Source organism: Dermacentor albipictus, chromosome 5 (assembly GCF_038994185.2).
Source record: "Dermacentor albipictus isolate Rhodes 1998 colony chromosome 5, USDA_Dalb.pri_finalv2, whole genome shotgun sequence".
Classification (NCBI taxonomy): domain Eukaryota; kingdom Metazoa; phylum Arthropoda; class Arachnida; order Ixodida; family Ixodidae; genus Dermacentor; species Dermacentor albipictus.
In genome coordinates, this window is record NC_091825.1 from 3,932,699 (window position 1) to 3,942,548 (window position 9,850).

The 9,850-nt window shown below is 50.8% G+C and overlaps 1 long non-coding RNA gene across 2 annotated transcripts; it reads right to left on the reverse strand.

The window, feature by feature from the left end:
- Positions 1 to 588: 588 nt before the first annotated feature.
- LOC135897516 (uncharacterized) lies at positions 589 to 9,452 on the reverse strand. 2 transcript variants are annotated; one of them, XR_011514363.1, is made up of 4 exons: positions 9,316 to 9,452; positions 8,177 to 9,174; positions 7,750 to 8,038; positions 589 to 742 (listed from the first exon to the last, which is right to left on the reverse strand). It is a non-coding gene; the product is annotated as an uncharacterized lncRNA (long non-coding RNA). The 2 variants fall into 2 exon arrangements; XR_011514362.1 differs by lacking the exon at positions 9,316 to 9,452 and having other exon boundaries at positions 8,177 to 9,306.
- Positions 9,453 to 9,850: the final 398 nt, after the last annotated feature.

Here is a 9,850-nt window from a genome sequence, read left to right on the forward strand (position 1 = left end):
GTTCCCACATATGGATGCAATTTAACATATTGTATTCATATTGCCTTTGGTCTATACATATCTAATTCATGCTTATAACCAGGCCTACAAGCTCTTGTCCTGCATATTTATATAGCCTTCTCATTGGAGAATGGAGTCATTTTCCATTATACCCTCAAGCACTTGAAGTAGACACTGCAATAACCCCAAGGGAGGGGGGACAGTAACGCAAAAACCTTACTGGGCTTGTGGTGCTGCTGAAGGATGCACACATACCATTTATGCTAAAATTCCCAGCAGACATTCCAAAGTTTGTACGAGTTCGACTTTAGCTGGCTAAACTGAATGATTCATATTGAAGGCAATTCTTGCAACATTTGGTCAAACTGAATGAAACTGGACAGCACAATTAGCTGTGTTCATCTACAATTTATACGACTGCTGCCCCGAGCATTTTGCCTGTTACTTTGCCTTTCGTTTCTGTACTATCAAGTTCAAGTACACATGTACTTTATCACTGTACAAGTAGAATGGCTTCAAGGCTTTTCCTGGGCATTCAACAGTCACTATTTATTCCTATAAACCTTCCTGCATGTGAAGGCAAAAGAAACTTATTAATTCATGCTGGAAGTATAAAAAGACAGGTATTTGCACAGAAAATGTTTATTTTGAGCACCGAGGTTCTTGCTGATGTAGATATGGTGCTGGCTCCCTCCTTGCCCGAAGCATGTGCTTGCTGTACACAGCACCAGATGATGGCTTCCTAGGTCAAAAGATCAAAGTGAAATAAGAGGCATTTTGTTTTAGCCCCGGAAAGAAAAAGCAGGATTGAGACATTAACATGTATAAAAAATACTTGCCTAAAGAAAAATTAATACACAAGCAAATTCACTAAAGAGGTTCACTTTCAAGAGCGAAAGTATGGTTACGATGAAAATTACAAGGAAGCTTCACTGCTCATTGAGGTTTCGGTTCAGTAGTTGTTGAGCCACGAGGGTTAGCATGCTACATCTTGCATATTATGTTTTGTAGAACAATATTGCACTTTGAACAATGTAGTGCCTATTTAAATGAACTGACAAGGAACACTGAAACTCCAGGCTAGTTTGGTCTGCACAAGATATGATACAGACACTGTACTGCATTCATTTAGTGTTTTTGTCACTGATCTCGTGCACAAAGGTCATTCACACCTATCCTACATGAAATGCAGTTACTTCTTTGAAGCTTCATCTAGTCCTTGAATTTGCTGCATGCTTATGTCTAAGGGAGTTCGTTTGGTTCCTGTTAATGTAGTACATCTAAGCAACTGTTATCAAATGCCCATAGTGTTCCCTTGCATGTACAAAACATTTTTGGCCCTTTCAATGCACAATACTCATTACATTTGACACTTGGGACTCGTGCAAGGCGCCATTTAGTATTATATGCTTGTCCACATCTGATAATACTTTGATAGCTGGGTCATTCCCATGCCAAATGCCTTGGTTATTACTGTGACCATCTCACACTTTTCCTTTAGAATCTTCTTGTCCACTTTTAAGGAAGCACCCCACGACACAATGTCTCCATCCTAGTGGTGCTATGGAGTTAACTTATGTGCTAGTTGTAGCAGATGACGTCAAATGAAGGCCACTGAAGATAAAATTCTCTGCGACAATTCCTTTTACACAAAAAATGCAAACAATACAGAATAGTCAAAATGTAGTTATCTGGCAAGACTGGCTGCATCCATCATCTTTGTTTGGCGCAATTCTGAGGTGGCTCCATGTTACAAGACGCTTGGCGATTATTGCCATGTGACTGTTTGGGACTCTATAAAACACAAGAATTGCCTTACTCCGGCCTTTCTCTTTGTGCAGCGGCCAAGGTTATTATTCGTCCAATCGCACCGTGTCCTGTTCGTGTGTCCATAGACTAAATTCTTCACCACATTGTTTTTGTGGTATTTCGTGAGTGACCCATGAACTCATCTTGGGGTGGGACTTCTTATCTTTGGCGTTTGCTTCTATCTCTTGTCGTCAGCACCTCACACAACTGGATGATGCCACTGGCAATTCTCTTCCTAACCACGAAGAATGCATTCGTCTCGTCGCCTCTTCCGATTACGTTCTTTGGCCACCTAGAGAAAAGATTATAGGTGTCAACTCCTGTAACATTGTGGATGGCGGCGTATTCATTCTACCCTATGACCATACCCTATCTCGAGCAATTCTGATTACCCCTGGCCTTATTCGCTTCTCTGAGGGGTCTGCATTGCTTACTGCAATAAACCAAATCGAACCCCCAACTGTTGCCTCGTGGATCAACTGTCACTTGAGCTGTTGACACTCATGTCGTTGCAATTGTCACGAAGACAGCTCAGTGTGTTCTTGCGTCTGTTACCGTGCGCTGAACAAAATCGTGCGCAAAGATGTTCACCCCGTGTCACGGATGGATGATGCACTAGATTCACTCCATGGTGCTGAGTATTTTTCTAGCCTTGACTTTAGACCAGGCTACTGGCAAATACCGATGTCCAAATCCGACAAAGCAAAAACGACATTTGCTACCCCTGATGTGCTCTACGAGTTCAGTGCGATGCCTTTTGGACTCTGCAATGTGCCTGCCACATTCGAACGCATGATCGATAAGTCTTGTGCGGCTTGAAATGGAAAACCTGTCTGTGCTATCTCGACGACATTGTGTTTTCAACCATGTTCTCACAACATTTGCAACATCTTGATGAAGTCCTTGCCTGTCTTGCAAATGCTGGTTTGCAGCTCAACACACGCACACGCGCGCGCACACGCACACGCACACACACACACACACACACACACACACACACACACACACACACACACACACAAATGCAGTTTGGCCAGCAAGGCCATCAAAGTTCTGGGGCACATAGTCTGCAAAGAAGGTATTCGTCCGGACCCCGAGAAGCTTACTGCCATGCTCGAATTTTGTGTCCACTGCGTCAAAAAGACATGCACAGTTTTCTTGGACTTGCTTCTTCCGGCACTTCATATGCAACTTCGCTACACTTACGTCCCCGCTCCATCAACTCCTCCCCAGTAATGCACCCTTTGTTTCGTCCGACGAATGTGAACATGCTTTCCTGCTTTTGCAACATGCCCTGACGTCAGACCCAGTACTGCGCCACTTTGATCCAACCGCGCCCACCATCTTTCACACCGACGCTAGCAGTCAGTCTCGGTGCCATTCTACTACAATGCGACAACACATTCCGCGAACGAGTAATTGCTTAGACTAGTCGTGCACTAACCAGTGCAGAAAATTACTACACCATAACCAAGCAGGAGTGCTTTGCTGTTGGGCCGTGCAAAAATTTCACCCATGTCTTCATGGCCGCCATTTCACAGTCGTTACCGACCATAACACACTGTGCTGGCTTTCATCGCTAAAGAATTTATCAGGTCACCTGGGTTGCTGTGTGCTTCACCTACAGGAGTACGATTTCAATGTCACCTACAGGGCTGCAAAGAAGCATCAAGACACCAATGCTCTCTCTTGCTACCCTCTGCCGAATCATGACGATTCACCATAACCTCTCCGCGATTGTGTACGTCCTGAGTCCTCTTCATCGGCTTTACCCATTGTAGCCCTCGAATGGCTAAGACACAACAGCCCATCTGTCCTTGTGTCCCACTAACGCATCGACCCATACTGCTGAACTATTCTCCAACGCATGGAAGATTCTTCGTCACCTCCAAACGCCTGACTTCGTCGACAACTTAATCAATTCAAGCTGCACAATGGGGTTTTACATCGCAACATTTATCACATCGATGGCAACAAATGGGTCCCGGTCATACCATGTTCTCTGCAATGTGAGGTGCTTGAAGCCTTTCACGATCATGCGACGACTGGTCCTCTAGGCTACCACAAGACTTGCAACAGAATATGAAGTTGCTGCTCCCGGCCTGGCCCATCTTCAGCCGTTGCGAAGTATGTTGCACCCTGCGTTCATTGTCAAAGCAAACCCAACAGCTCCTTCTGGCTCTTTACAACCTCTGCCTTGTCCCGCTTCGCCTTTTGAAGTAGTTGGAATAGACTTGTACGGTCCTCTTCCCATGACCTCACATGGAAATCGTTGGATTGCAACGGCCATAGACCATCCAACACGCTATGCGGAGACAGCATCTCTACCATCCTGGACTGCTGCTGAAGTCGCCGATTTCTTTCTACACAACATTATCTTACACCGCAGCGCTCCGCGCGTTCTCCTCAGTGACCGCAGCAGTCTTCCTCTCTTCTATCCTTACCGAAGTTCTGTGCGCCTCTAACACAATTCGCAAGACGACTTCCAGTTACCATCCGCAGACCAACAGCTTGATGATTGCGATGTACAGTCACGTGCAATATGAATTGCAACACCGGTGCCCGTGGTCGAAGGGGTTCCAAGGCTGTACGGCTGTGCAGACACATGGTAAGTTCCAGACCGAAACACAGCTTCAATTAGTGGTGTCTATTAAACCGCTATTTCGAATGTCAGAGCTGCTGCGCAGCCGTGGAGCCCCTTCAACAACGAACAAGAGTGTTGCAAGTCATATTGCATGCGACTGTACATCTACTCTGGCCACACGAACGGGGATGCAATCCTGTCGTGCATGACATTCGCCTATAACATGGCTACGCAACGTACCACTGGATTTTAACATTTTTTCTTCATCTATGGCTGTTCACCAAGTTTCATTCTTGATGTATCATTCCTTTCGACTCCTGTACCCCCATCAGTTCCTTTCTTGGAACAGTTTGTGTCTCGCCTCGCAGAGTGCAGACGCCTCGCCCCGCTTAACACCGACGTCTCCCAGGACGCTCGCAAGTTTCGTTACGACTCGACCAACTGTGCTGTAACTTTTTCTCCTGGTGACAAAGTTCTTTGGACTCCTGTGTGCGTTCCTGGCTTATGCAAAAAATTTTGCAACACTTCTTGCTTATGCAACACTTCTTGAATGCCCACACCACCGTATCGTCGGGCAGCGAGCACAACCTGCGACACCCATGTGGCCACAGTGACGAGAGGCGGCCTGCGCAGCTGGCCGGTTGGGGTCATCAGGTTGTCGCCGGCCATCCACTGATTATATTGTTCACGGACACGTTCTTTAACAGGCTTGTTGAGCACGATGTCCAGTGGCTGAAGTGTTGACGTCATGCCTCCCGGAATGACGGCGAGTTCCGTCCTCCCGTCGCGGAGTGCCAGCTTCAATCCTGCGGTCAAGTGCCCGCGAAAGGCATCCAAGACGAGCATGCTCGGACACCGCAAGAGTGCCCCTGGTTGCCGATTCCAGACGGTCTTAATCCAATTGAGCATGAGGGCCTCGTCCATATAGCCCTTTTCATTCACGCGAACGACATCCCGTGGGAAAGCCTCTTTCGGCAGCGTCTTCCTCTTGAATATTATGTATGGGGGCAGCTTTCTGCCATCTGCAGTACACGCGAGCATCACCGTGAATGCTCGTTCCCCGTAGAAAGAAGCTCGACTTCTTTTGTGCCGCGTTCGCACACTGTGGTGAGCAACGGCATGTCGAACCACAGCGGCATTTCATCAGCGTTGCCGATCTGTACCAACATGTAGCCATGCTGCTGCCGGAGACGGATAACATAGCGCTGGAATTCGACCAACTCGTCCTCGTATGCCTCTGGCTGCTTCTGCCAGATTGATTTGCGCTGTCGAAGTGCGAATCCCTTGCGTTGCATGAAGCGACGAACCCAATAAATGGAGCCCTTGAATTGTTCCTTGGGCAGTCCGGATTCTCGGGCGATCTCAATAGCTTTGATGCAGATGAGTTCTGCTGTGACTGGCAAAGATCTGGCACGATGCTCGCGGACAAAATCCGCCACCCTGTCTTTGAGCTCCGGGTGCACTGCGCCATAGAATAAAGAACTTCGTCAGAATAAAGAACCGCGCAGCGCCCGCGAGTTGGGCCGCGTCCGTCACCAAGGGGGCGATAACAATGTGGATGCCGAAAGGTCTGCGCTCCAGACATGCTGCCAGACGACTATTCATGCTGTGCCAAGGGCCGGTATGTAAGTCAAGGGGTGAACTTTTAGTAATATTTTTGGGAAAAAACCTCAACCTATATTCTGCACTATACGGTACTCGCACTGCTGGAGACATGCCGTGGCCGAGAACCTACGGCTTCCCGACTACTCGGGTGCTACCACCTGTGCCACACGCAGTTGCACTGCGGCACCCTGCCTAGATGGAGTCCATAAGCCAGGAAAGCCACGCACGGCAATCTATGTCCGCAGCACCCTGGCGCGTGCTGTTCTACCTGTTGCTGACATCGCCGGTGGCCCCTTGGAGTCATGCACCGTTGTGGTACGCCTTGGCAGCCAGGACACGGCTGTGGCGAGCATCTGCATCCGTCCAGGAAAGCCGTGGGATCCCTCCAGCCTCATCCAGCTGGCTGTTCGCCTTGGTGGGCATGCAGTCCTGTGCAGTGACTTCAACGCACACCACACGGATTGGGGAAGCGGCAGCTGCACCCGCTGAGGCAAAGGCCTCACAGATGCCATCAGCTGAGCTGGCCTGCTGACCTTGGAACACCAGGGAGCCCACCTACGTCTACCGCAGAGCTCGCACGGCCATTGACCTCTCCCTGAACACTGAGCAGTGCTCCTACTCCTGGGCCACAACTTCGGACAAATGGGGGTCTGACCACTTCCCTATTGTGATCAGCCCCAGGTCTGGGAGAAGGCCTAGGTCAAGAACTTACGTCACAGACTGGTCCCTGTTCCGGAAGCACTGCAGCAAGTTGGACGATGGCCGTGACTTCCTGAGCGCCATCGTGGATTGTGCTCAGGCTGCCACCGTTCAGTGCTCTACCCAACCAGATACCCCCGCTCCGGACCTCCACCTGCTCAACATTCGTGCCTCCAGGCGCCATATGGAGCGTGGAGCAATCCGGACGGGCAAGGCAGAGCATTGGACCGAGTACAGACGTGCAGATGCCCGCTGCAGATGCCAAGCCCGGCGCAGGAGGAGCCTCTGCTCTGCCATCGAGGGCAGGTCCAGGGGACCCCTGGCTTGGAGACTGCTCAAATCCCTCACCAGCAGGAGAGGAAGCCTACAACCTGTACTCGCCGTGGCCATCACGCTGAGCATCAGCGAAGAGGCCCTTGCGGAGCTCCTCGCCAACCAGTTTGCGCTGGCTGTACCACGCATTGCAGCCATCCTGAAGGTAGGGCAGCCTTCCGTCAGCTTGCCTAGCTGCCTGCACAACCACCACACAGGGTCTTCGCTTCTGTAAATGGCCTGTCATCCAGTCTTGGGAGCCTGGCCTCACAGTTCATTGGCCCAGAAAGCAGTCCGAGCGCTTTTTCGCTGCCTGAGGGCAACAGACTTGAGTGCCCGACTATAGACATCCTACACTTAAGTTCTCTCTCTTCCTCTTTCACTCCCCATTCCCCTCCCCACGTGTAGGGTAGCAAACTGGACTCAGCCTGGTTAACCTCCCTGCCTTTCCGTCTTCCCTTCTCTCTCACCACCCAAGGTGGCCATCGAGCCAGGTTATGGCTATCTACCAGGACCCGCTGACGCTGCACGAGCTCCAAGCATCGCAGTGCACCAGAAGCCCAGTGCACCAGGAACCCAAATGCTTCGCAACCTGGCCGCCAGCGAGCAGCTGCACCTGCTTGACTGCTTAAACATCTGGCAGTCAGGGCAGGTGCCGGAGTCATGGCGCACAGCCTACGTGGCCCCCATCCTGAAGGCCGGCTGAAAAACGTGAGCTCCTATTGGCCAGTCTCACTCACCTCTGCTGCTTGCAAGCTGATGGAGGCCATTGCTTTCTGGCCGATGAGCAGATAGGCTTCCGGCGGAGCTGATGCAGTGCGGACTCCATCGTGGACGTGGTCTCCACGCTGGAAGAGGCCAAGGCCTGCGGTGACGCCGTGCTCCTGGTGCTTATCGGCATGAAGGGGGCCTTTGACGCCCTGCCCTATCCAGTCGTTCAGCAGGCCCTGGACCTATTTGGTAGAGGGCGTCCCACAAGGATCAGTGGTGAGCCCTTTCCTGTTCAACCTGGCCCGACTGCCTGCTGTCCTGCAGAGTGACCCCCACAACCACGTGAATACCTCCATCAACGCGGACCACATCGCCCTATGTGTGCGAAATCCACCACACAGCCACAGCAGTGCGCGCTCGGCTCTGCAAAGAGCCCTCGACACCGCCGCTGCTTACCTGAGCTGCATTGGCCTTGCCATCTCGGCAAGGAAGACGGAGGCCATGCTGCTCCACCCAAGAGCAACCGCCCGCTGCACAGCTGCAACTGGAAGGCGACCTTGAAGCCCGGCAGTGACGTACCCGGGGCTACACGTTCATCACCGGCTGACCTGGCTGCCTGCTGTCAAGACCCTGCATGTCCAGGTCCTCCGGGTCCACAAGGCAGTCTCCCAGCTTGTTGCCCGAGGACAGAGCTGCACCACTAGGTGGGCTCTGCGGCTGTACCATGCAGTAGCCACCTCACGCCTGCGGTACGTCCTCCCACTCGTGGCACTACCACGTGCCCGTCTCAAGAAGCTGGAGCTGCAGCATAGGGCCGAGATTAGGTTCTGCCTGGGCGCTCCCTGCAGCTCTGAAATCGCTGCAACCTTGGCCGAGGCAGGAGCATGGTCCCCATCACTCCTGTCACAGCCCACATTCTACAATCAGCCACAGCTGTGCACATCGCTGAATGACACTGCGTTCAGGAATATCGGTCACATTCCGACCGCACACACAACCCCCATCACATCTGCACTGAGCATTACGCTGCGGAGAAAGCTTATCAGTGAATGGCTACTGACAGCGCAGCGAAATTTTGGTTCTAAAGCAATTTTTCCCGACCGTGCAATGAGGCCGCAATGCGAGACCGCAACGAGGCCGCAATTTGGTGACTTTATTCACTACCGCCCTTAGCCGGCAGATCTGAACCATGCATCAGGAATGTGCATTTCCATTGGGGAACAATAGAAACTCTTATTTAGGCTAAACAAGCGCGCGTACGTACGTACTTACATGCCGCACTCGGGACATCTGCCATTCAAATATTCTGCCATGTAGCAGCACCGTAACCAAGTAATGTTACTGTTACGTGCTTCTGACAAAGACTCTAAATAACTCTGAAGGAGCGCAGTTCCGTGTAATATACGTTCTCTGCATTAGGACACTGTAGCACTGGCTGGCCGGTGTGGCGGTCCCTGCAATGCATCACAAAAAAAGCTCGTGAGGAACCTGGCTATAAAGTATCATCACAGAACACCTATATATGGCATCATGCAGTCGAAAGATTAGCTACGCGTAGTAGATGCACATCAAACGCAAAGACTAAGTATACTTACGAGAAGCAAAAGCCCGAAAAATAAGCGATCCACCGCTTCGTGCACTCCGAGCCTGCCATATGCCATATTATGCCGCCAAAAAGGCCAAATGTGACATCACGGACGTAAAAAAACAAAGACCGGATGTGGCGTCCCGGACGTGACGTTTGGGTGAACCTAACGCTTGCGCTGCGTTCACCGGGTGAACGCAGACACTTTCTTACTGGGCCAGAAGCAAACGCCACTAGTCTAAATACCGAAGTCAATCCGAAGCCTGTACTACCCATCATTCCCATGTAGGGGCTCTATTCTGGACACGCATGGCGGCTGCACGGCCGCCATTATCCGCCATGTTTACTCTCTGATTGGCTGTCGAAAGGTCACGTGTTTTGAAATTTGTGCCGGGAAGCGGAAGTATTGCGAAATACAATTTTGCGTTTTCATCAAGATGACGAAACGTGACGTGGAGCTGCAAATTTTATGAACTAATACATTTTTTTGGTCCTTGGCAGATATATTGTGATGTTAGCGCTTCAAAAAGAATGTGAGCGGTAGC